The sequence below is a fragment of the Orcinus orca genome, chromosome 7 (assembly GCF_937001465.1).
Source record: "Orcinus orca chromosome 7, mOrcOrc1.1, whole genome shotgun sequence".
NCBI classification, from domain to species: Eukaryota; Metazoa; Chordata; class Mammalia; order Artiodactyla; family Delphinidae; genus Orcinus; species Orcinus orca.
In genome coordinates, this window is record NC_064565.1 from 34,112,914 (window position 1) to 34,139,865 (window position 26,952).

The window sequence follows — 26,952 nt, forward strand, 5'->3', positions numbered from 1 at the left end:
ATGCCAGGAAAGCAGAATTAATGCTTGTATTCAGTCTACCATCTTTATTAAATCTCTCAAATATTCTCTCCAATAACTTTGATCTCATCGTTCTTTTTTCATTAGTGTGTTTTCCTTCAGTATATCATTATACCTGTTCTACTTTTTGCTACTTTACTGTGGTTTAATTTCTCTAATAATTCTCACTGTAACACTCAATTCTTTTTATAAACCCTAAAAATTCTTACTTTATATTTTTGCTTACTCATCTTTTCTTTGACCATGTATGTTTATTCTTGTGTTATTCTTTCAATAGGTGCACGGTCCCATATCTTTTCCCTGAAGGTGTAGAATATTATGTGTGACATTTTCTCCTATTTCCTGGAATAGTTTTTCTTCTCATGTGGGTTTTTACTATGACTTCTGTTTATTTTTTATCTTTTTCCCCCCACTGTTTTCTGAGGAGGTGAGAACAAGAGTTGCAGTGTCTGTGCACTAGTTCCATATGGCATGCTCTCTGCTTATTAATCTTCTTAGTATGGAAATTATTGCATTTAAACCCAAAGTATTTAATCTGAAGAAAGCTGCACACTTCTTCCTGGGCAATCTCTCTCTTTCTCTTTCTCTTTCATTTTTAATCCACATGCTGACTTTTTGTACTTCCTTCTTTCTGTGTTCCTATTTCTTCCTTATGGAGAACTCTGGACAAGACTGGTAAAGTCTCTTCCAGCTTTAGGCTACATGTATCAGTTTGTGGCTATTTTTGAGAACGTATTATTATGTTTTAAGAATTATTTAATTCCATCTAAAAGATGAGATTGGGTAAAGGATTGTCCAATACCTAATTTACTAGAACACTTCTCCCCTCAATTATGCTAATAGTCCTCAAATCTTTTTTGCCAAAGATAATTTTGAATACAGTAAAAACTCTGCAGACAATACATAGGCTTTTTAAATACATCAATATAACGTGTGTATTTAAGTGTCTCCATTGTGTAGATTGCTGGAAAGAAAAAGAAATGGCCTCTTTAAATACAAACGGTATTTGCACTATTTGAATAGAATTTGTATACAGGTATAAAAAAATCATATGTTAATTTTTATACGTTTGAAAACAGAAGACTTGATTACTGTAATAATGAAATAATGTTTCAGCCCTACAGAAAAAACATTTTTCATGCTGTTTGGGGAGGAAGAGTGGTGGCTTGACTCAATCATCGTTGTGAGATTTTTGTTTTAGTTGGGACTGGATAAAGGAGGAAGATACGTTTTTTCCTTTAAATCTTGGTTTGAAATATGTATTACATAAATATAAGATATTCTGATAATGACATTGTTTGATTATGAGGATTTGATACAAAAGACACTTGTCTCTGACACTTTCATTTTTTCAGAATAAAATATTACTTGCTTATAAAAACCATTCAGGTGCCACCAACTTCTAGAAATTGCTTACTGTAAAGTGACTTCAGCTTCAGAGAATAGCTAACCTATGTAAAGCATGTTCTTTGAAGGTACAAGTCTAACACGTTGACACATATATCACACCCCCACACCTACCAATAGAAAAACAACAACAACAACAACCTCATTAAATTTAATGAGGCAAATGGTGCTACTTTTGATGGGACACTAATGAGAGAATCTTTTTTTCTTAACCAAATAGAGTCTTATTAATTTATGTCAGAAACAGAAGTGGAGACACAGTCATATTAGAAGTGTTAATTCCACAAGGGAATATCTCCAGTGGTCCTTTAACTGGGCTTAACCACTTATTTAATCAAACTTACTGAGCTTCATTTTAATGTTCCATGATTTAAGATCATTGCTGGATCACAGTATGTTTCTCAAAGACAAGAAATATATTTGTTCACCTGTATATCCCCTATTACAGAGAATGGTACTACAGACATTACAAAGGCACCCGTTCTTCTTTTCTAGATCAAGAAATTCACTTTATTTTACTTTTATGGTTTTCACATGTAGAAAATAAATGAAACTGAGATACGGATTTTTTCAAATCCAACCAAAAATCATCCTGAAACTACTATTGCCATGCATATTTTTAGAAAGTAGTGTATAAAGTCTGAAAATCCATAGAATTTTAATTTAAATGCATTATAGAAACTTGCCATTTAAATTAAAAGTCATGGTGAATTCTCTTAAAATGGAATATTCTTTGTAACATGAAAATTTTCTACTTTATTATTTGTTTTGGTAAGTCTGAAGACACATTTGCTATTTCATCAATTACAGAATGGACACATGCACATAGACAAAAATTCATCTTTGGGACTAATGTAAAAATGTATTCATTGATCAATAGCAGTCTACATGATTGTCTATTATAATATGTCCTCTTCTATGTCAGCATTTTCTAATGTTCTGAATAGGTTACTAGTATTCTATCCTGGAGAGGGAAAACATGTGAAATGTGTGATTGAAGATTCAAAGAAGATTCAGTCTTCTTTGTGCCTAGTTATGGTGTGTGTGTGTGTGTATATATATATATGCCAAACATTAGGGTGGGTACTGCTCTACAGCAGTTAACAAACAGAAGAATATTCCACTCTCGTGGAGTTAGCATTCTAGTTTGATGAGGCTAGAAATAGGCAAAACATTAAGATAAAACAAAATATATAGTATATTGATGTTGCTATGGCAACTAGAAAATTAAGGCAGAAAGAATAATTTAGAAATTTAAATAGCATGGCCAGAGAATGCCATAGTAAAGTGATTATGTGAGTCAAGTCTGAAGGAAGTAAGGGTTAATTAAGGTTAGGGTTAGGTTCTGTTGATGACTGATTTATATGATCATGATAACTTCAGTCACAGGGATAATGAAAATGAGAATATAGTAGGAAAGGCTATATTAATTGAAAACCTTTTAAAATGTATATTTTAAAGACCATGGCATAATTCATATTTTAAGAACCACAGCCTTTAATTCTGTATTTATTAAAATTAAAAGATAAGTATCTAGGACAATTATTAACTAGCTGTGTGAAGATGATAAATTAATCAATTTATTTTCTACCAAAAACAAACCAAAAAAACCACCAAGACTTCACATCACTGTATATGGACATTGTCTCCCTATTATAGTTATCACATTGATTACTTTATGTTTATCTCCTATTATCCTATGAATTTATTGAATATAAAGATACAGATTTATTGAATATATTGAACTTAATTCATCTTTTCTTTGCACAAAGGCAGAGCAATGCATGGCACTCACTCATTATAATTGTTGAATACATTGATTGATCAAACAAATATTTATTGAGATACTATTTTAAAAACTGGAGATACACTGGTGACTAAGAAGAAAAATTTTCTGGAATCATGGAGTTTACATGTTAGTAAAAAGTAGTCAATAATCGAGTAAGTAAAAATATATAGTATGCCAATTAAAATATATCATGAGAAAAATAAAGTGGGAAAAGGGGATAGAGGGTGATAGAGAGTAGTAATAGGGTGTACTGTTTTGGGAAGGGTGATTAAGGAAGACTTCTGTGAGGTAGTGATATCGTAGCAGAACCAGGAGTGAAGGGCAGCATCTGAATAAAGAGCATTCTGGGAAGAGGGAATGAAAAGTCCAAAGGCTCAGTAGCAACAGCTAGAAAGCTAATGCAGCTGAATCAGAGTAGGAGGTGAAATGTGGGAGGAGAGAGGGTCAACACGATAGATGATGCTCAGATCACATAAACCTAGGAGACTGTGACAGAGTTTCAGCTTCAGTCATTAGGGTATTTTAAGCAGAGAAGTGATATGATCCTATTAGCAGTTTTTTGTTAATTACTCTGTCAGCTGTGTAATGAAATTGAGTGTAGAGGGTTAAGACCGGAAGCAAGGAGGCCACTTAGGAGGCTCTTGTCATATAGATAAGAGGTAGCTCCTGTTTTGGTCTAGAGTGACCAGAGGTGATTAGAGATGAAATAGAAATGGGTTAAATATGATAGTACAAAGGGAAATTCTTTGAAAACAACTTGTTGGACTTTTCAACACATGGTTTTAAGTAACTGTAATGATATTAAAAAGTGGCAGTATTTGAATTTTATCACTGACATGTTTGGTAAAAATTCCAGATACTGAAACAAAATATTAACTGGAATTTACTTCAAGGAATGGCTAATGTGGATGAATACTGTCTTTTCATAAGTCTTTTATGGGCTTATGGGAATTCATTTTACCTAATAATATTAACTGGTGATTTATTACTACTCCTTTAAATTCACATTGCCTTTTTTTCTGGGTGCTTCTGAGAATTTTCTCTTTCTCTTTAGATTGAAGCTGTATAATTATGATATAGTAAGGGTGATTTTCTTTACATTTATCCTGCTCAGGGTTTGTAGTGATTCTTGGATCTGTGGCTTGATGTATTTAAGCAGCTTTGGAAAATTCTCAGTCATTAGCTTTATTTATGTGTTCGTTTATTTATTTAAGTATAGTTTACTTGCAGTAGTATATTAGTCTCAGGTGTACAACATAGTAATTCAATATTTGTATAGGTTATACTCCATTTAAAGTTATTATAACGTATTGGCTATATTCCCTATGCTGTGTAATATATCCTTGTATCTTATTTATTTTATACATAGTATTTTATACCCCTTTATCTCTTACTCCTATATTGCCCCTCTCCCTTCCCTCTTCCCAGTGGTAACCACTACTTGGTTCTCCATAACTGTGGGTCTGTTTCTGTTTTGTTTTATTCATTTGTTTGTTTTATCTTTTATATTCCACACATGTGATAACATACAGTATTTGTCCTTCTCTGTCTGACTTATTTCACTAAGCATAATACCCTCCAGGTCCATCCATGTTGTTGCAAATGGCAAAATTTTATTCTTTTTGACTCATTGTCTTTAAATATAGCTTCTTCCTATTCAATTTCTCCTCTCTTTTTGGATTCCAAGTATATATCTGTAGGACCTTATGTCTTTTTTTTATGACCTTTTCGGTATTTTCCATCATTTTGCTTTCTGTGCTTCAGTGTGCATATTTTATTCTGACTTAATATCAGTTCATTTTTCTCTGTATATTTTATCTGCTGGTAATCTATCTTAATTTCTTATTTTTATATCTTAATATATCTTAATTATGTTTTCAGTTCTAAAATTCATATCATTCTATTGATCATTTCCAGGTCTCTGCTAAGACTTTTAGTTTGTAAATTATTTTTGAATATATTATATAATGTCATAGAACTGGATTATCTAAATTTATTGTAGGTCTATTTTCATCACTTTTTCTATTTGTTGTAAATCATTTATCTATAGCAAACCTGTTTTTTAAATCAGGCGCAGGACATTGTTTTGAAAAATTGTAGAGATAATTTAAGCATCTAGATGATGCCATTTTCTTTCACAGGGAACTTATTTTTTATTTATGGCAGGAGCTTTAGGCTAGGAGATCACCTTAATCCAAGCAGGGATTAAATTAACTCAATATTGGCTTTCTACATTTGTGAAGGCTGGTAGATTCCAAGTTCATTTTAATGCTTAAGGCACAATCCTTCAGGGTCCCAATTGAAAGCCTCAGGTCCTTTCCATCCTGGTAGAACTTAAACTCTACTTTTGTTTCTCAAGCTCTGTGAGACTACCATAAACTCTGATGAGCTTCTCAACCTATCACCCATAGCTTTAATTGGAGAATGTCTGAGGGGAAGAAGCAAGACCAAATTCTGAGCTCACTTCTCTGGGCTTCTATTCTTTTCAAGATCTTAGTTTATAAGTTTTCTGTGCCTTGTTGGCTCTTCTGTGTCTTCAAAGAGAAGTGTTATTTGTGTGTGTGTGTCTGGTTCTCTGGTAAGTGTTGATCTGAAGCCAGTCAGCCTTTGTCTGAAACTTGTTTAATGAAAAAAAAATAATGGTAGAATACAAAGCAGTTTTTTTAGGGGAATATTTATTATCCTAATGCATATATTTAGAAATAAAAATAAAAGTAAATAATAAAACAAAATTTAAAAAGATTAAAGTTATAAAAAATCAAAATAACCCCAAAGAAAATGTAATTTAGAACTTAATTAAGATTAAAAACAAAAAGTAATGATGGAATAAACCACGAATAAAACATACTTTATCAATAAAACTAAAAGCTGATCCCTTAAAAAGACACAACAATAAATTTGAACAATAAAAGACAATTATAAGCAAAAAAGAGAAAAGACATTATGTTAGAAATAAGAAAATGACTACAAATGAGAAGTGATTTACAAGAAAATTTCCATAAAACTTGGTTAATACTCTGAAAACCTGGATAACATGGATTATTTTTTAGGAAAATTTAAACCTACAAGCTTAACTCAAGAAACGGAAAAGCTGAATAGAAAAATTATCCTAGAAAAATTTTTAGAAGTAATAAAATATCTACATCTGAAAAGGCATCAAGAACAAACACTTTTTATAGATGCATTTCACCAGAACTTCACAGATCAAGCAATCCCCATGTTACATAAACTTTTTCACATAGAAATATGGAAAGCTTCCCAATTTATGAGACTCGCATAACGTGAAAATAAAATCAAACAGGCAGAGCTCCAAAAAAGAAACTAACTGGAGGACAATCATAATGATGAATAAGGTGCTAAGACCTCTAAATATAATATCTATATATAATATTAGCAAACAAATCTTAGTAACCAAATGAAATACTTATCCCAAGAGTGGATATCTCCAACATGAGGAATTCTGTTTTTGTACATTCTTACTGTAACTTACTAAAAAGAAAAAACTATATAATATCTCCGATATTAAAAAAATCCTTTTGATAAAATTCAGTACCTGCCTAAAAAAATGGTGTGCCAGCAATAGAAATAAATTTCTTTGGCAAAAAAAAAAAGACTGACATATATGAACATATAAAATTAAAACCTCTGTGGGAATAAAGATACTATGAGTAAAGTAAAAAAATAATATGACAGATAAAAAATATTTTTGCAAGGACAAATATAGAGAGAACACCTCTAAATGAATAAGAAATAAAGAAACATGCCAACAGATAGCTGAGAAGAAAAATTGTAAAAAAAAAAAAAAAGCAATTAATTAAAATTTTTTAATAAGCTTATGGAAAAAAATGTTTAACTTCACCGAGCATCAGAGAATTGCAGCCTTCAATGGGATACCATTTTCACTCATCAGATTGATAAATATTTAAAAGATTGATAATGTTTAGTTTTGAAAGAATGTTGGGAAAAGCATTCTCATTCACTGTTGGTGTAATTGCAATTTTAGAGAAGAAATGGGCAGAATTTATTAAAATTAAATGTGTAGGGCTTCCCTGGTGGCGCAGTGGTTGAGAGTCCGCCTGCCGATGCAGGGGACACGGGTTCGTGCCCCGGTCCGGGAGGATCCCACGTGCCGCGGAGCAGCTGGGCCCATGAGCTGTGGCTGCTGGGCCTGTGCGTCCGGAGCCTGTGCTCCGCAACGGGAGAGGCCACAACAGTGATAGGCCCGCGTACCGCAAAAAAAAAAAAAAAAAAAAAATTACATGTCTATTACTTTTGATCCTGCTCTTCCACTTTTAAGAATCTATCAAACATTTGCACGTACATAATTGGTATATGTACAAGGGGTTGGTTGTAACCTTGGCTTTTTGTAATAGAGAATAATTTTATTAAATATCCCTTTATAGGAAGGTATTAAATAAATTCAGGTACACTGGGAAAGGTGTATGGGAAAACTAGGCAGTGGTTAGAAAGAATGGTATGCTAATGTGGGAATCACTCTTTATCTGTTCGTATCAGGAAAAGAAATGGCAGGAATGGCTAGAGTGAGAGAAGAATTTGGCTCAAAAGGGAACATTTCAATGTTGTTTAGGGGAGTAGCAAAGCAGACTGAGAAGGAGTCAAAGAATTAGAAGAAAGCCAGGAAAAGAGATTATTCATGATAGAGGGTTAACTTGCTTATAGCTTCTGAGATATCAAATATGAGGGAGATAAAAAAAAATATGAGGGAGATAATTGTAATGGGGTCAAAAATCACTTTCTATAAAGCAAATATTCTTTAAAAGAGTATTCACTCAATAATTTAATTCTTAATTCATTTTGATCCAGGTCCCCCATTTCCTTGGGAGGGTTGTGGGTTGTTAATTAAAACAAAACAACAAAAACAAAAGTACTTACACTTGACCATTTCAGTCAACTTAGTCTTCTGAGATATAACGTTTTCCTTAGTCTGCCCTCCCAGGTCTCCTTCCCAAGATGGTATCTGGGTAAAATGAGAAGCTTACTGGCCTCACGGCAAATGGCAAATAAGAGAATGGTCTCTAGATTCATTGTTTTTCATATATTCATTCGATAAATACTTACTGAGTATCTATTATGTGCCAAGCTTTATTTGAGATCCTGGGGACACTGCAGTGAATAAAGAGGCAAAAATCCCTGCCCTCATGGAGTTTACATCCTAAGGAGAGGCCTTTCTGATCTCCACTTTGTGGTTGGTCTAGTCTGTGCCCTGCTGTTCTCTGTCCTCTGCTCTTCCATTACACCTGCCTGGTTTTTGTTCTTAACTGTTTATTTGCTTTGTTTTGTGGCTGGCGTTAAGCTGCCCCACCCCCAAATTTTGTGATTTTTACTGTTTGCTTCAACTCTGAGATCGCTTCTTTCTTCAGCCTCTTTGTCCTGGCCTCAGGATGGAGATTTTAGCACATCTGTGTCTGCCCTCAGGGGCACAGGGACACAAGGGGTCTCCTCAAAGCTGTGTATAAACTGTGAGGATGAGGTGTTGCTCCTGGGCCTGGTTAACACTGCTCCTGCCCTGCAGCCTTGCCTGCCACTTCTCCCCCAAGCCCCAGCCACCACACACTTGAAACCTAGCCCCAGACAAGGGTTTTCCCTCCACATATCTTCCCCACTCTAACCCATTTATAGACAGCGGTCCAAACCCACTCATTCCCTTCTCAGGAGCCCCGAAGTCAAATTCACCCTAATTGTGATTCTGCAAAGTCTCCATAGTTGAGGCGTTCCTTTTATTGTTTGCTTGTTTGAAACTGCTGTTGTGGTGACACTGCCTTTGAAAAATTTAGGATAAGTGGTAGTGGAAGAGTGTGGTACCTGAGTAAGCAAAAGAAATAGAGACTGGGACTCCAGAGTCTTCAGTCAGGTGTCTTTATAACTTCTTATACAGGAATTGATTCCTGCAGCCCACAGGGTTATGATCATTAATTCTGTCATATTCTTCTGTTGCAGTTTAGAAATTATCAGTCCACAATCCTCCTACAGGGGACACACGGTTTTGAGGGCATTAGCTCACTGTGGCCCCCTTTGCCTGGCAAAGCAATAAAGCTATTCTCTTCTACTTCACACCTCCCTCCCCCTGCCAAAAAAATCTTCATACATGTGGGTTGTGGAGGTACTCCACACATGTTTATGCATATATGTAAATAGATATGCAAAGTTTCCCCTTTTTCCTCCCCATTTATTTGAAGTGAACTTGTCCTCTTTCACAAAATAGGCTAGGAACATTTAGGGGAGGGGAGATAGGGTAGTGGTTGCAAAGATATCTTGTTCTTTACTTGTTTGCACATATCATGGGTAATTGTATTAATAGTTAAGACTCTTTGCCAGGCACTTTGTCATGGGATTTTCATGGATTACACTTAATTGTCACCACAGTCCTATGAGGTAGCTCCTCTTTTTATCCCCATTTTAAAGGTGAGACTGAAGCACAGTGTGGTGAAGTGACATGGGCAGGACTCAAGCCTGTGTGAGGCAAGCCTAGATCTGCCCAGAGTGGTATCTGTAAAGCTCACGTGTTTGAACTTGAGCTATACTGTCTCACGCTATCTTTCATGTCCCGCACATTTGTACTCGAAATTATAGGCTCTCATTTTGTTAGATATTATGAAGATGTGAAAGAAATTAAAGCCATACTCCAAGTTTTTGAAAATGGAATATGATATATCCAAATGATGAAATATTACACAATTACCAAAAGGTTGCATCTGAAGAATTTACAGTAACTTGGGAAATCGATTTTTGGAAAATGGTAAAGATGTGGGTCTAAAATTAGATGAATGTTTTTGCAGCTGCTGATGTGGAGGGGTTTTAACTGCCTTGATCAAGAAAAGGAAACTCAGACCAATAGAAATAGTACATTTTGGGTATCAGTAGTTCTATTTTTTATTATCATAAAATGAGCATGTCTTTGGATTAGATTACTCTAGTAGCACCTGTTAGCTTAGAGTCATTTATAGGGACAATGCCCTGTAGGAAATGCTTACACAAGCCAGATGATAAGAACAAGGAAATGAATGTTCTGGGCTTCTTGGGGTCATTACCACAAAGATCGCTGACCTTGTGCTAAACACTGCTGTAGAAAAAGCACTCCCCATCTATTTATTCTGAGCCTCTTCTTTCTTTGGAGTCATAGTTATGTTTGCCCTCAAGTTTCTCTCTATTCTTCTATCAAAATTCTTTTCAAATACCGAGAACTGAGTGTGTTTATATGAGTAAAACAAAAAATCTGTTAAGAGATACAAACAAAATCTTAAGATAGACATACTTTGTTTCTAAGGAGGAAGTCTTACCATTTGCAAATTTTTCATTTTGCAAATTAATATACAACCCTATCAAAATCCCAATGGGAGATTCTGGGAGAAGAAAAAAAATTTTTTAACTTGTTTAAAAGGTTTAGAGTCAAGATGGTTCCAAGAAAATCATAAAAGGAATAACAGAGGGGAAACATGCCATGTGAAGTACAGGAAAAAATCTAAAATAAGAATAATTAGAGGTTGAAATAGCATGAATCCAGAGAGAAGTCACACAACTGTGTAGACAGCCCACAAAAAGACCATGGCATCTATACAATAACAGGAGAATCGCAAACCAATAGGGAGAGGAAAGATTAATCAATAAATGGTGCTAGATAACACATTATTTGGAATAAAGTTTTAATAATGATTCTCATATACCCATAAAACAAACCTAGAGGAATTAAGTATACACAAGTTTAACAAAATCATAAAAAATAGTGGAAAATATATGAGTCAAAAATCTGACATCTGGATGAGTAAGGGATTTCTAAGAATTAAAATATTAATTAGAAAAATCACCAAGGAACAATATACAACTTTTATAATGTAAAATTAAAACTTACACTTATATATAAATAAATTAATTAGAAGTACCATTCAAAATAAATTAGGGAGAGTATTTGTAGCCATTATGGCCAAGCTTTAACAAACTTTAATTCAAGTTCTCTTTCAAATAAATCTTAAAAGTCCTATAATTGAAAAATGTAAAAGGATACTAGCAACAAATTTTTAATAAATGACTACTGATAAGAGAAATGCAAGCTTAACAAAAAATATATTTTTGTATTTACAAAATTTGCTAACCATACAATAATAAGATAAAGTATGAATTGAAATGGTCCCACTTCTAAATTTTAGTGAGATAATACAACTTAGAATAATGTTTCTAGAAAGTAATTAGGAATGTATTTCAGCAGCCTTCCAAAATTATATTATTTGATGTAGCAAATCTCTCTCTAGGAGTCTCTTCTAAGAAAAACAAACCAGAAATTTGAAAAAAAAAGCATGTTTATGCAACGTGGCCTCATTTGTCATGACAAAAAATGGAAACAACTAAATTATGGAAAAACAGGAAAACTTAAATATATTATGATAAATCTCTATGACAGAATGCTATGAAGTCATTAAACCGATGCTCTCAAAGAATGTCATAGAAAAACCCTTATAATATAATGTTTAAAAATTAAGATATAATACTGTATATTTAATTCAACCTATTATATATACATATTTTTATATATATATGCATTAAAAAATCTGAAAAGAAATACATTAAGTATTAAGAGGGCTGTCTTTGAGTAGTGTGATTAGAGGTGGGTTTTAATTTTCATTTTACTTATTTCTGATTTTGCTTGTTTTTAAAGTGTTTATATGCTATATTTATAATCAGAAATCATTTGTTTTAATATATTTTCTCAGGAAAAGTAATATACTGATATCTGAACAATTATATAAAAAGATAATCTCTCCATTTAATTGTTTAAAAAGCTTCATCTAAAGTAATAACCTGATCATTAATATTCCAATCCTGATACAGCAGGTTTAGGGAATTTGTCATCCAAAGAGGCTTCTTCTTAACACTCCTGGAATCACACTACATGGCAATTGACAATACTGCCAATATAAGTTTTAAGGTCAGGTCAGCATATGGATACTGAAGTCTCATGTATGGGAAATGTAGTTCATCAACTTATAAGGAGATTGCCAAACTTTCTCAAATGTAGTGGCAGTTTTAAAATATAGTCATGATAATGAATTACATAGAAGAAAGTTTGCTCAGTTTTTGAGCTTGAGAATTTTGGAAAAGAATGTCATGGGGAGAGAATGGAACACAGAAAAAGGAAAAGTGTGGTCTCAGAGCAGCAATCACTTGGAGTTACAGTCTTGTTAGAGATGGCGTAGAACAATCAGTATACCTGGGGGAAGATTTACTGGCTATCTGAGATATACCAGCTCCATTTTGTCAGCCTTCTGCTGTCGTATTGTCTGGCTTACATTACAAGAACACTCGGAGCCTAAGTCTCTGGTAATTTTGGTGCATAAAGGATGAGTACGTTTCACTACCTTTAGTTATCATAGTGGCAAGTGTTCTCTGAAAACCTTGATGTAGTCCGAGCGCTGCCGAAATTTACCAAAAAGTCTTTGGAGTTTGCTTTCGAATCTTACCATCGTGGGCCCTTTGAGAGCACTGACTTTCTGTGATTTTCCTCAAGATAGCATATCAGGTATCTGCCTGACATCATAGGAGCATAAGGGCATCTGTTGATGGCAAGGAGAAGACCATGGAGTCATATTATCTGATAATGTTTATTCCACATCTGTGATTTGTGTCCTACAAGGCTCTTGGGGCTTAAACCACATGTGCTGTATTTGCATTAATGGGAACTTGAGAAGGAGAGTCCATAACACTATTAAAATGTTTAGCTTTCACTCTCCCATCACACAGACACATGCTAATAACTACTCCCAGACCTTGTATCATGGTGCTGCAGGATGAACGTGGAGTGCGCTCATTGTTTCGATACAAGGGCCTTAAAAACAAATAGCTACCATATCTGCCTCTGATAGCTTGCCAGGCTTTTAACTTCTTTGGTTTTTCCCTCTTCAGATCATGGTGAGGTATCGCAAATGTATTCCAAACAGCGCATTACCGTCAAGTCTTTGTTTCTTCTTTTATGAAGAAACTAGTGCTTTAAGGTATATTTAGAAAAGACAGGGTTTAAGCCAAATTCCAAAGAGCCACATCCTAATTCTACTTTCAAAAGGCAGGAAATGATTTATCAGAGCAGAATCCCCCCTGCAGGGTTATTGATCAACCAGGCCTAATTGTCAAAAATGTGACAAATATTCTGGAGTCTTTCTGTAGGGTTAAATATCCAACTGTTAAATTATATTTGGAAACATTTTGAAGCATCTTATAAACCAGAAGAAAGAGAGAGAAAGCCAAGAAGCAGGACTTGAAGACTGGACTCTTCATTACTCCCTAAGCCAGTGTTTTTCAAATAGCATTCAAGACCCTTTAGTGGATCACGAAATCAATTTAGTGAGTTGGGACTATATTTTTTAATGAAATCAATTAAAGAAAGAATAGGGCAGAATAAAAATATCAGACTACATTACATATAGTAAGGGTAACTATTATTTTATGAAACTTCTGTTTCAATTATATAAGCTGTGCATATATTCACAAACATATACACAAACATATGTACACAGTATATATATTGAATATTATATATAGAAAATGGATGGCTAGATAGATAGGTAGGATTGTGTGTGTGCATCTAAGAAAGAGAAAAAGAGAGAGAGTGAGTGAAGGAAGAGGTACCAGTTGCCAATGTAAAATATATATCACTATACCTCCTGGGCAGTGGCTTCTTTTAACTTTGGGATAAATTCTCCCCCTCAATGCCTCCCTCATCAGCTTTCAGATAAATTCACAAGCTACTTATAAATGTAAATCTCAAACATTTTTAGAAAACTTTGTGGATGAAACTCAGTAAGATGTAGATCTAATGCCATGAGCCATTCATCAAGAGTAGCAAATTACAAGCCAGACAGATAGTGGTTCCAATGATGGGAAAGTGTTCTTAATGTCCCACTCCTCAGGATCCTAGAAAATGATAAATCTCACAATAGTTCATAGTGAGCCACAAAAATTGAGGGAGGAACTCACTGTATTGATGATACTTACTTATAATATCATTCAGGGATAGGGACTATTTCTTAGGTTTAAGAGTAATCTGGTTGATGGCAATAGAACCATCTTGATGAAGCCAGCAAAAAACTATAGTTGAGACAGGTGCTAGGGAAAAGTTTGAGATGATAATATTGGAAGGAAGTGTGTCTGCTGGACATACTACAGAACCAATAACTAAGATAACAGAATACAGTCCAAGCTGTTAGAGTCAGAGTGTGAGTTCCAACTTGAAATAAAAAGAATATTTAAAAGGCCAGTTGAATAATCAATGAATACCCGGAAATGGCTCATTTTGGGGTACTCATATGACCATCTGCCTTGAATGCAAGTAAGGATTATTGTTTGATTACACGTCTAGTAATTTAGGTGGATGAGACAGATGGAAGGTGGAGTTAAGGAAGTGGGTGGGCAGTGAGGATCAAGGAAATGCTCAGCAGAGCCCCAGTTCCTGAAAGGGATACTAGCAAAAAGCACTCCTGCCACCTGAGAGGATCTGGTGCACAATGTAAGCCATCAGAATACGGAATCAGAAGCCAAGAAACAAGATAAGGGTAAAGCTACAGAACTGAGTTTCAGCAAAGACAGGATATTGAGAACTGGGTACATTCTAAACTGTCAGGGTCTGAGATCATGTCAAGCCACCTAGGAGTGAGCTCAAGGTCTGAATTCAATGCCAAGCATCCCAAAAGCCTAGCGTCTAAAATCACAGGCAGAGAAACAGACTACTTGAGCTCTTTGGAAAGGAGGGACAAAAGACTGAAAACCAACAAGAGCCTTGGAAAGTCCAGGAGACCATGGAAGAGGCACTGTACACCTTTCAGAAGAGCTACATTGTCACAAACGTAGAAGGCAGTGCCATGCTAATAGGGAAGTTGCAATACAGATCCAGCTTTAAGATGCCCCCACTCCTCTGACACTATGGTATGGCTCTACTGATATATCTGCTCAGGAATCTAGCGCTGTTTTCCTCTTGCCTAACATATCAAATCAAACTTACGTTTTCTAAATTTTAAGGCCTTTTGTTATCTGAATATCACAACTCTACAGTAGTAACCTAACTCAACTGAGCCATCATTCATTCCATAACCCTTCTGAGGGCCCATGGTGCTCAGCTGTGTGCTTGGGACACATGGTCTTTGTCATCAGTGAGTTTAAAGTGTAGCAAGGGTGGAACAAGAAATTAGATACTTACAGTAGTGAGATGAACTCAATGGTGGAGTAAATACAGGCTACTGAAGGGACACTTCCGTTTTGACCTCCATAGGTTAGAAGAGCCTTTCCTAAATAGGTGATGTCTGAGTAGTTTCCTGAATAAAGAGGAGGAGTTTGCAAAAATCCAAGAGACAATCAATGACTCAGTCAATCAAATAATAACAACCACAATAGTTTCAAGGACTTACTATGCGACAGATACTATGCTAAATTATTTTCCTGAATTATATTTTATATACCCTGCACACTGGTCCTATGAGGTAAGTATTATTATTTTCCTCAGCTTATAGGTGAGGATATGGAAACACAAAGATTCTACTATAAGTAACTTGCTCAAAGTTATGCAGTTAACATATAGAGGACTTGAAGAGAAAGGTTAGAGACAGAAAGAGAAATCATGAAGTGCTTGGTAATCCATATTAAAGAATTTGGGTTTTATCTTGAGGACAATATGGATCCAGTCAGTGACTATTAAATGACAGGTGACCAACATGGGTTTGGATGGATCATCTGTCTATAGTCTGGAGTGGCAGGCGCCAACACAGAGTAACTTCCAAACCATGTGTGGAACTCGGTAAACAAAGAGATTCCTAATCCCTACTCCAAGGATCTGATCCTTAGGTCCCTGTGAGCATGAGAATCAATACTTCTTATAAAGACCTTGAAGGACAATTCTGATATCAGCCAAATTAGGAATTCGCTAATGAGTAGATGTAGAGATTGGATTGTAGCAACACAAATCAGCAGTAGGGAGATCAGACAGGGAGTAACAGTGGCTTGAATTAAAATAGATATCAAGAAAGATGTCTGAAATAGAGATAGTAATTAAGGATTCATTAGTTTATAATTCTGATTTAAACAAATAACAAAGTGGGTAATGTCATTCAGGAGTATGTCCCTAATTGAGAAGAATCATGGCTTATGAGAGAATGCTGATAAAACACCTCCATTTAAAGGGTGAGTGAAGGGAGAATAGCCCACAAAGAGGACTTAGAAATAGACTCTTAATGTCCTCTAGAGATGCCAACTTCTATCCTGCCTCTAAGCCATTATACATTCTGCTCCTGTCACCTGTGTTATTCTCTTCCCCCTCCTTTTCTTTTACTAAATCTCATCTGTCCTTGTAAGGACCTTCTCCAACATTCTTCCCTGAAATGCAAGTTTACCCTTAGAGAAACTTTGGTTTGTTCCTTAAAAGTTAGTACGTATGTCCCATCTTGGATCATGATTAATTATTGCTTTCTAGTTGTTTTTCTGTGTCACCCTAGATTTTAAGCTTGTTAAGAGCAAGGGTCACTGTTAACTTTTTTTTGGAATACCTCATCATTCCTAGAATTGAATGCTAATAGGTGTTCACTAGGCATCTAATGATCAGTGGTTGCTGAATGGCTCTCCAGTGTTGTATGTGATGAATAGTGATCTATATGTCCCAATATACACAAAGTACATGGACCTGTTGTCCTGGTGCAATTACTAGTAGTGCTTCTTTTGCCTTCAAAATTGTCACAGTTTAGGCAATAAATTATATGGTAACTCTACTGATAATGCAATCTATATTTTTTTTAAAATCTAGCATTTTAAAATGGTGCTATTTCTAACACAAATTTTGTTTTGGAAATTAAGGAGTGTTAAAGTTTTTCTGCACACATGTAGCATAAGTAATATGTCATTCCAGATGTCAGATGTCCCCATTACTGGCCTGTTTTTCAGTTGACAGATGTCATTGTCTATTATAAAGTCATGAGTGGTTTATTTTTTAAAAAGTGACATCAAATGATATATCTACTATTGTATTATATACACATTATGCCACTAAATTATAGTTTTAGAAATGTCAGATACTTCTACATGTTTGTTTAAAGAGAACCCTTTTGAATAAACAGTGATTTTCTCCCAAAAGCAGAATTATCACTTTTGCTCATTTTCAGGGAAAGTTTCATCATTTTCAACTTATTTAAACCTATAATTCATGGGGAAAGAGAAATTTCTTCTCATTCATGAACTTCCTAATTACACATATACTTAGTCTGTTATCCTTAGTGAATAATGATGCTGTTTTATAAAGGCCAAAATCTAGATTGTCAAGCTCTTGGTTAAATACAATTTCAAAATTTTCAGAAACCAAAAGTAAGGTTTTGCTATAGTATTAACTTTACTTCTTGGATTAGGAAGTTTCGATTCCAGACAATAAAAATTCACTAGTTGATCCCCAAATCCTCACTGAGTATTTGTCATTCTGCCCAGACCATGTAGTGTGACATCAGAGAAGGAAATAGATACCCTTCATTCTTGTGATCTACACATTCTCCCAGAGTAATTCTCAGTTCCCTCATTTCCCAGGTTGAAGTGGCATTAATTCTGTGAGAATAGTTCATCTGTGCCTGGGTAATCGGTGTTTACTAGAACAGCACAGAGGCGCTCTGTTTATGTCTGACAAAGTAGTTATAAATCACATTTCTTCAGATCATAAATACACATTTATCTTTAGAATATATCACCAACTGAGTCATTTTGATGTAAATATTGCACCTCTTAAATATAATGATGATAATCGAGGCTGTGAATCTACAGATTTGTGCAAGTGTTCCCTTTTTGATAACTGAAAATATTTAAATCGCAGAAGTTTTAACATCCTATGAGAAGTGGCAGACAGAGTGGGACCTACCAAAGTTGCAACTATTTTCTCTGAGTTATGAATAAGGCAGTCTCACTGGCTTCTGCAAGGAAATCACAGTACGTTTTCTAAGTTGGTAGGCTTTTGTTGTGCTGGGAGCAGCGGCCCGGAAATGACTGACTCAGAGGGAGTCCTCAGCTCCTTCCCTTCTTTTAGTTCTGGCATCACATAGAAAGGGCTCTATGGCAAAGCGTTATAAACAAAACAAAGTGAGCAATAGTCTGCAAATTTTCTCATTCAGTCAAAAGACCTGTGGGAACCATCCAGCTTTCTCAGACTGGTAAAGAGTCCATCTTTAGAGAGGTCCCCAAGATGATGGAGAATCAACATTGTGATGGCATTGCCATCTCTCTCTTGTTGGCATCCTTGTCTGGAAACTGTCTCAGTTGGCTGTAATTTTCCTTGAAGATTAAAGCACAGATTTTTATATGTATCTTCTGTTCTCTGAATGTAAAAAATATAAAATACACCTACATTCATTTCTCACTGGCAGTCTTGTAATTCAGCAGATTTCTATTTTTCATTGAAACCTGGAGTTGAATTATCTTGAGCCGGAAGGCATTCAAGGTGCTGTTTTTTGCTCAGCTATATTTTTCTATAAGCACCTAATTGTTTCAAAGAGTGATGTACAGTATGCAAAAACCTGAATCTACTGCAAAATAAGTCTGTACAGCACTCACGTCAACAGGTGTTCTCATTAATGTAAGTAGACATGGAACAATTCTTGAATGTTTTATAAATACTCATAATCATGGCCAAATATGTTACAATAGCATAAAGATACATACTTCAACATCTTTCATCCTTGTTGTGCAATGTCAGCACTTATTAACAGAAGACATGTGTGAGTAATAAACTAGGGGCAACAATACCTATTTCTACTTAAGTCACTGTATCTTAAATTAACTAATACTTCTAAATAAAAAGTTTGCTTGTTTATTAATGTTGATAATGCTTTGCTGAACATAATGGCTGCAACATTGATGGACCAGCAATGAGCACTTTTGCATCACTGAGGTTCTCTAAAGGCTTGACCCATTAACCTTAGGATTAACTCTCGAAAATCTTCAACTGTATCCAGTTTTGAGTATTGTCAACGCTCGATTAGAAAGATCCACACATAGGGCGAGATTCTTGGATGATCTAGTATAGATTACCCCTGCAAAACACATGCTTTGGAATATAATCAAGAACATTCTATTCTAGCAATATGCATTGAAATACAGACCCACTTTTGGTGCTTCCTGAGTCCCTCCACGTTTAGTCCTATTGTCTGACGTCTAGGGCTTATTGACTGATGGGAAAACATAGTTTCAGATTGTTGTTCCCAGTCTTCAAAATGGATTGCCTACTCTACTCTGATAAAAAGTGTTATCAGGGCGCTTCCCTGGTGGCGCAGTGGTTGAGAGTCCGCCTGCCGATGCAGGGGACACGGGTTCGTGCCCCGGTCCGGGAAGATCCCACGTGCCGCGGAGCGGCTGGGCCCGTGAGCCATGGCCGCTGAGCCTGCGCGTCCGGAGCCCGTGCTCCGTGACCGGAGGGGCCACAGCAGTGAGAGGCCCGCGTACCGCCAAAAAAAACAAGTGTTATTAGTAGATATCCAAATAAACTACTTACGTTGCCTGACAGTACACAATGGTATTTTAACTTTCAAAATTCTATTACAATGGAGGATGAGTTAAATACTGTATGCTATGGCATATCAAACAATAGGATGTAATGCATTCAGTGAAACGTATAAGGTAGATATAGCTCACCTATATATTACTTACTTAGTGCCCCTTAGGTGTGGGTTGTGCAGCCATATACTGGATAGACAATTGCCCTTGGCTTCAGAGTAATTATAGTGTAGTGGGGGGAATAGAGAAATCAATAGGGAACTGCAATGGAGAGCAGTATGTCCTATGATGAAATAGAAGCAGGATATCACAGAAGCACTTAGGAGGAACATCTATTTCAGAGAACGCTTTCCTGAAAAGCTGACATCTAAATTGATTTGAATAATATCATAGAGGAAGGCACAAGGTTCTGCACAAGGGAAACAACCTACTCTGAGGGAAGAAATAAGAATTAGTATGGGACAGCTGGACAAAAAAAAAAAAGAAAAAAATCAATATGGCTGGATTGTAGAGGTGCAGAGGAAAATGTGGAACAGGGGGGCTGCAGAGCAGGTAGGTGGCAGAGCACACAGGGTCTGGCAGCCTGAATTAAAGGTTTTATTTGCACTGCAGTGTACAGCTGTGGGGAATCTCAGAATGATATCAAGCAGAGGAATGGGATGATCAGATCCAAATTTCAGAAGGATCACTATGGCTACAATATGGAGCATGGATTGGAAGGGAAAACGTAGATGAGATGGTGGGGAGACAAAAAGATATTGTCATTAAATCCATGTGGAAGATGATGGTAGTATACATAGTTAAATACATTAAAATTCCATAACAGTATACATGACTTTTCATTAAAATATAAACACATATAATGTTTATCTATGAATCAAAAAAATTGAACAATAGCAATTTGGTGTACCTTGGGAAAAGGGAAATTTTGTGTTTGTTATACTCTTATATTTGGTAAGAAACTTTAAATTGGGCATTTCTTAAGTAAACACAGAAATAGTGACAACCATTCCAATTTGAAAATAGTGGGGACAGCAGATTCCCAAATGTCATGTGACTAAATGAGTAATTTTGCACAGTGAACATAGCTCAAGCTAGAAGCCGATCTGTGGTTGGCAGGGATTGAGTGGTGGGTACCAGCGAACACGAGCCCTGGGATGATGAGTTTACCTAGAGGCAGTTGCTCCCCCCAAGTTTAAAAATTAACATTAACAGCAATAAAACTCTAAGCTGATATCTTTATACACCAACTGCTTCGATTAGTCACTTTTTCAGTCGTTTTTCATATGAGCACCACAGGCAAAAGTTTTGGTGTAGCTGACTGCAAACGTGTAGAAACTGCTAAGCTATCTACTAATTACTTGGATAGTATTCTTTGATGAATATTGAGAAGACTGTTTCTCAGTAGTTAAAATATTTTACTACAGGTAAAAGAATGAACACGAGTTTTGTTTTTCTTTTTTCTTTGTTTGGGTTTGGGTATTTCATTCATAAACAGAAAGGTAGAGTGGGCAAGTGATTCAGGGTGTGAATGTTCACTACGGGACCAGTTTTATTACGCAGAACAAATCTGTGTTGTAGGAATGCAGGGACCAAATTATTTGAGTGTCAAAGGTACAGCTCAATTTCAGTTAAAAAACACTGTTTCTTGAAAGTTTGACCTTAAACCTTGGATTTCAGAACACACTTAAAATCTGTCGTGTATATTGCCCAACATTTGTTTACTTTCCATTAAATAAGAAATTGCTTACATGAGCAGGTTATTTTGATATGATGACACCACTGAGGGTTCCAGTAAATGTACATGCAAATCAATCAACCCCAAACACATTGAAAACATATCCAATAAACCTCTTGAAACTAATGAACTCACGTTTGTTAACACACAGGGAGTTGTGGATACACAGGATCCTTTGGTGGCCAGGCTCATTTAGTAGCGTGTGGATTTTAGAACATTTCTCAGAGTCAGAAGAAACAGGGTAATTATAACATAAGGTTCAACATCTTTAGATATGTAGAACATTTTCCGTTGCTTAAAACAAATATTCCCTAAGAAAGTATAAAACATTTTTCTGACTTGCAAAGTTTTTGCAGTCTATCATTTAAATTACTTAAATAAAGGGAGCTTTACTGGTCCCCAAAGCTGAGAATATAACACCCTCCATGCATATTAGCTTGATCTTCTTGACAGACCAGAAAAGTGTTTGTGTGTGCCAATTAAAACGAAAATGGATCCCTAGTGGCTTGTTCCTCACCCGACTTCTGAAGACTGCTATCATTGTTTGCTAGGATAAGGCTGCTATCCAAAGTAAACAAACTTTTCAAAACTTTCATGACAGATGGGGGTTACAAATGCATTTTAATAAGAGAGTTGCCAAAGCAACTTTTTTTTTCTAATCAGCATATATTTACTTAACATCTAGCAACATTGGGAACACAAGGCAGATACTTTCTCACAAAATGTTTTAACAAGTAACATTTTTGGAAAGACAAATTGAAGACCTTTTACTTCTAACTGATATTTTACCCTCAGTTTTATGTTAACTTTGCTCGACATGTTAAGAAAAATGTTAGGAGTTACTCAAACCAGATTGTAATTTGAGACAGACATGCAGCTTGATAATGTAATTTCTTTGGTGGTCATAAACACCTTTGAGACCAAGTAATTTAACTATTAGTATAACCATGACAACGTCCATATCAAATGTGGAGTGTGATGCAAGATGGAAAAAAAATGTTAATCTGAGGGTTTTTTTCAAAGCATTATTGCTTCCATTTTAGGTCTTGACATCTCACTATGATGTGGCCAAGATATATATTTCTTATGCTATTAGAATTAAATAAAGATACAACCAAAATTAATAAAAAAAATTTATTTTCACTTCAAATGAATTTGCTATACTTTGACATAACTTTTTATATCTACTTAATTTAATTTAAACGTAATGGTTTCATCAAGAAGTCCAAAGTGTCTCCAAATATAGTAGCAATTAAATTCCATTCCTCTTAAATGGGTAATCTGCTTACTTGTAGAATCACTGTAGACACACGATTTAACATTTTTCAAGGCTCTTTGGATATCTGGCATATTTTATTACACATTTCCTGTATACAGTTTCAACTTTATTAAGATGGAATAAACCCTCCTTAGGCTCATCATCAAAGTTTGATCCTAAGCAAAATGTGAAAGATACTTAGTTCAAACATAGGATCGTTTTAGTTCTTTCTAGAATCTCAAAGAGTTTTTTGGGTGCTCCAATTCTGTTTTAGATATTTTTTTTTTTCGTAGCAGGATAGTAGCTGTTTTTGAGGGAAAAAAAAAAGAAAGAAAGAAAACATCTGAGAAACAATATTGGTTGATCTTTTAAAATTGTGCTATCTTTAGCATAACAGTAAAGAAACAAGCAACTTTTGTCTAAGATCTATATTCCAAATTTCACAACTGAAACCAAATCATCATGGGCCTTTTCGCATATGCAGAGTCCTTGACTGTATACAACTGTTTGCTAAGAACTAGTGAACTAGAAATCAAGATCTTTGTAATCTCTTAATTCTGTCATTTAAAGTGATGCCAATTTGATAGAATGGCATTCTCATTTTCCTCATTTGCTTCATTTTCTTCATTTGCAAAATTACTTTATGATAGTGGAAGAAAGCTGCATTTGAAGAATGTTTAATATGTGCTTTGAGATCATTAAAGCTGTTATCACTTTGCATACCAAGTGGTAGTATTCATATCCTTAATATACTAAAGTTCTGATAAAGTCAACCTTTAAAGAATAACATATCATGACCAATAGTTTATATATAATTCCATGATACAAATGTGTCTGCAGTAATTACTCCCTCCTCTGAAATCTTGGCATGAGCATTGTCTGTGCCACTCACATTGGGACTTAGTATAAGCCATTTTCTATTGTTATTTATCCTTATACTCATATGTCCTGTTTATCCAAACAGATTGTGAGCTCTTGAGGGTGAGAGTTGTGTATTCTTAGCTTCTAACAATGCGCCTTGCACTTAATAGATGTTTAATCAGTCCTTATTGATGATTAGGGAGATGTTCAGTGAGAAATACATCTTCTCATTCTCCTGAACTAAAATTATGTGTGGGGTTTATTCTGCAGTAGGTAAGTTGTTACTATCAAAGAGGGGAACACATGTCACTTGTTAACTCTAGCACCTTTGATAGTCTCCCAACATTCATTTGAGGTCAACTGGAATGGAAGTAGCCGACAATATTTAACCATCAAATATGTTTTACTGATGAGGCATCTATAACGTAAAGTTGTTCATTGATCATTATCACATACATTTGGTCATTATTTATAAAAGACTGAAAAATAACTAAAGTAATATGTCTATAATGTTTCCTCTATGGAGCTATGAATAGTTTTAATTTGTTTTTTCATTATCTTTAGTTTTTCTAAATTCTCCACAGTAAATTTAATGTCTTAAAATCAGGAAAAAAAAAAGTGATGTTCTGAAAATTTTTTGTTTCTATTCTGGTAAACCAAAGTATGGAAAATGTTAATAATATAAATACCATCCTACATATTAATTTCTCATTTAAATGAACATCCAACAGGGGAAAGACTAACCGCCAGAATGCATTTTGACAAGAGCAGTACTTAATTGACAATATTGAAAAGGGCAATACTTAAACATAAACCCTACTCATTAAAAGTCCTTTAAGCAGCTTTAAATTAGCATAACTATAGTCCATTTGTTAATTAAAGGTTAGAAAACAAATTTCTTCTCTCCTTGTCTCTAATCAGTGAAGTTTGGAGTTGGGATGTACCTGCTTTCATCTTCAGAGGAGCCCTAACAAGGACACAGACTAAGTTATGTCCCTAGCCCAGGGAAACTATTGCAGAATTAACACCAGAGTCTTGAGGAATGTGTCTGTTCTGCCTGTTGCCCAGTGGATATGCTTATATAATTTCTTAGGCATACACTTATTACCAGCAAGAATTCAGGTGGTCATTATTTAGCGAGAAAAAGTTTCAGGCAAATTTCCTGACAGGTATTTAAATACATCTATTCTTGACAACACCAGAAAATTTCATTGAGATGGCTTTGGTGCCAGGATATATCCCTTCAAAATACAACTTAGTGGAGATAAGGGATTTCAAGAGGCATTTGTCTAAAGTAGGCTTTGAAGCAAAGTGTAGACCAACAGCTCTTGCCTAAACCCATCTTTTCTGTAAGTTCTTCCTTCATCTACCGTATTCCAGCATCTGTCAGTTAGACAAAGCACGATACAGAAAGAATACATTAGCCTGGCTTAATATCAAATCTTTTATGTCTGTTATCAGTTCTATATCACTCTATAGTGTCATCAGGAGATAATCAAACATTTAGTCAAAGCTAACATTTACTGATATCTTTTTTTTTAAGAGTGTTGAAAATTTGATTGTTCAAAGTGCAAGTATGATTCAGCAAACCATTTATCAGAAAACCTAAAGAGGTAATGTTAAAAAAGTGGATTGAGAAACCTGAATTAAATGTGTTTTACCAGCCAAAGACTTTGAAACTGCTTTCCTGTGAGTGATTGGAATGGAGCAGAACAGTCAATTACTGACTGTAATTAAGAAGTGGATGCATTTAAACTGTAGAGAGCAGTAGCAGACTTCTCCAGACTGCCTAGTAACTTGAAAGATTAGTGGGAAGACCAAGAAAAGGATGTAAACTGTATCTTTCTGATAGTATGTTTTGAATGAATTGCATTCACATAGTTCTCTGATCCAGCTTCTCAAAATGAATTCATAAATCACTGGTTATGTACAATTAATGCAGTAATATATTTGGACAAAGAAACTTTTAAAGTACATTTTGCTCTTGGTTGTGTTAGGAGTAAAGATCCCCTTTGCATTGCGTAGCATGCACCAAAACTGCAAATGCACTGCTGAAGTACTTACATTTTATCACTGTTTGAATTTACTAGACTGAAAACTGAACCATACTGGCTCTTTCCTAAACCCTCAGAATATGTTTGTTTCTGGTACTTCGAAAATGTTCCTTTTTATAATTTTAATAATGGTTTATTTATAATGACAGAGAAATAGGTTGTACACTGCCTTTGGGCTAATTGATTTTTCTTTGTGTATGTTAACAAATCGTAACATTATATAATACATTCTTAATCAAAATATTTACCTTCAGATTAGGATGAAGGTAGAGGTCAAGGACATTACTAGTTTTCTTGTGTTAGTTAGAAGTGACCTTATATTTTTAGATGACTATTTCTGTGGCAGCACTTTATAAAGTAAATATTTGGAACTTTATGTAAGTAAAGACCATTGTTAAGTGTGTTCAGATAATTAAGCAAACATCAGCTTAACTGTCTTTTACTAGATACATAAAACAGAGCACTATTTGGAGGCTATTTTGAGCCATCCCGACTCTTGCACGCAATTTTACTTAGAAAAAAAGAGTGATAGGGCTTCCCTGGTGGCACAGTGGTTGAGAGTCCGCCTGCCGATGCAGGGGACACGGGTTCGTGCCCCGGTCCGGGAAGATCCGACATGCCACGGAGCGGCTGGACCCGTGAGCCATGGCCGCTGAGCCTGCGCGTCTGGAGCCTGTGCTCCGCAATGGGAGAGGCCACAACAGTGAGAGGCCCACGTACCGAAAAAAAAAAAAAAAAAAAAAAAGGGTGATGGGCCCTGGTAATCTGTCAAACGCTAGTGTGGATAATTAAATTCCTCTTATTTTCTAATCTTTCACTTCTCATAATTTGAATGTACTTTGAATAGTTCCTTTTCTTACAATTGTAAAAAGTTGGAATCCAACTCACTCAAGAATGGTTGCATTGCAGCACTGAGTAATGTTGCATCTCTAAATAGTTTTTTCTAAAAATCAATGCAAATGAATATATATGTATGTGTGTAATCAAAGATTGCTTTAAAACTCCAGGATTATTGTCATTAAATGTTGCCATAAGAATCACTGAAACCTTCAGAGTGAGCTATTTGGGGTAATAATTGTCACTTTAATGATAGAATTACAGAGACATTTTGTAGAATGATTTGTGATTTTCTGAACTTGTGCCACGTTTCAGCATTTACCTCCTATTTAGAGGAAGTAAGGCTGAAAAGAGGTGACTAGCTCCTGACTGAGTATTTTGAAATGTCAGTCCTCTAAACCTCTGAAGCTTTGCTTGATGTGTGACAGTAGTTGGGAAATGTTCATCTTCCTGTTGAAACAAAAAGTCAACAATACAAAGG

The 26,952-nt window shown here is 35.3% G+C and overlaps 1 protein-coding gene across 1 annotated transcript in view; it reads left to right on the forward strand.

Moving 5' to 3' along the window:
- ARHGAP15 (Rho GTPase activating protein 15) overlaps nt 1-26,952 on the forward strand; it is a 621,798-nt gene that overhangs the window by 289,263 nt on the left and 305,583 nt on the right. The gene's annotated exons all lie outside the window — the stretch shown is intronic.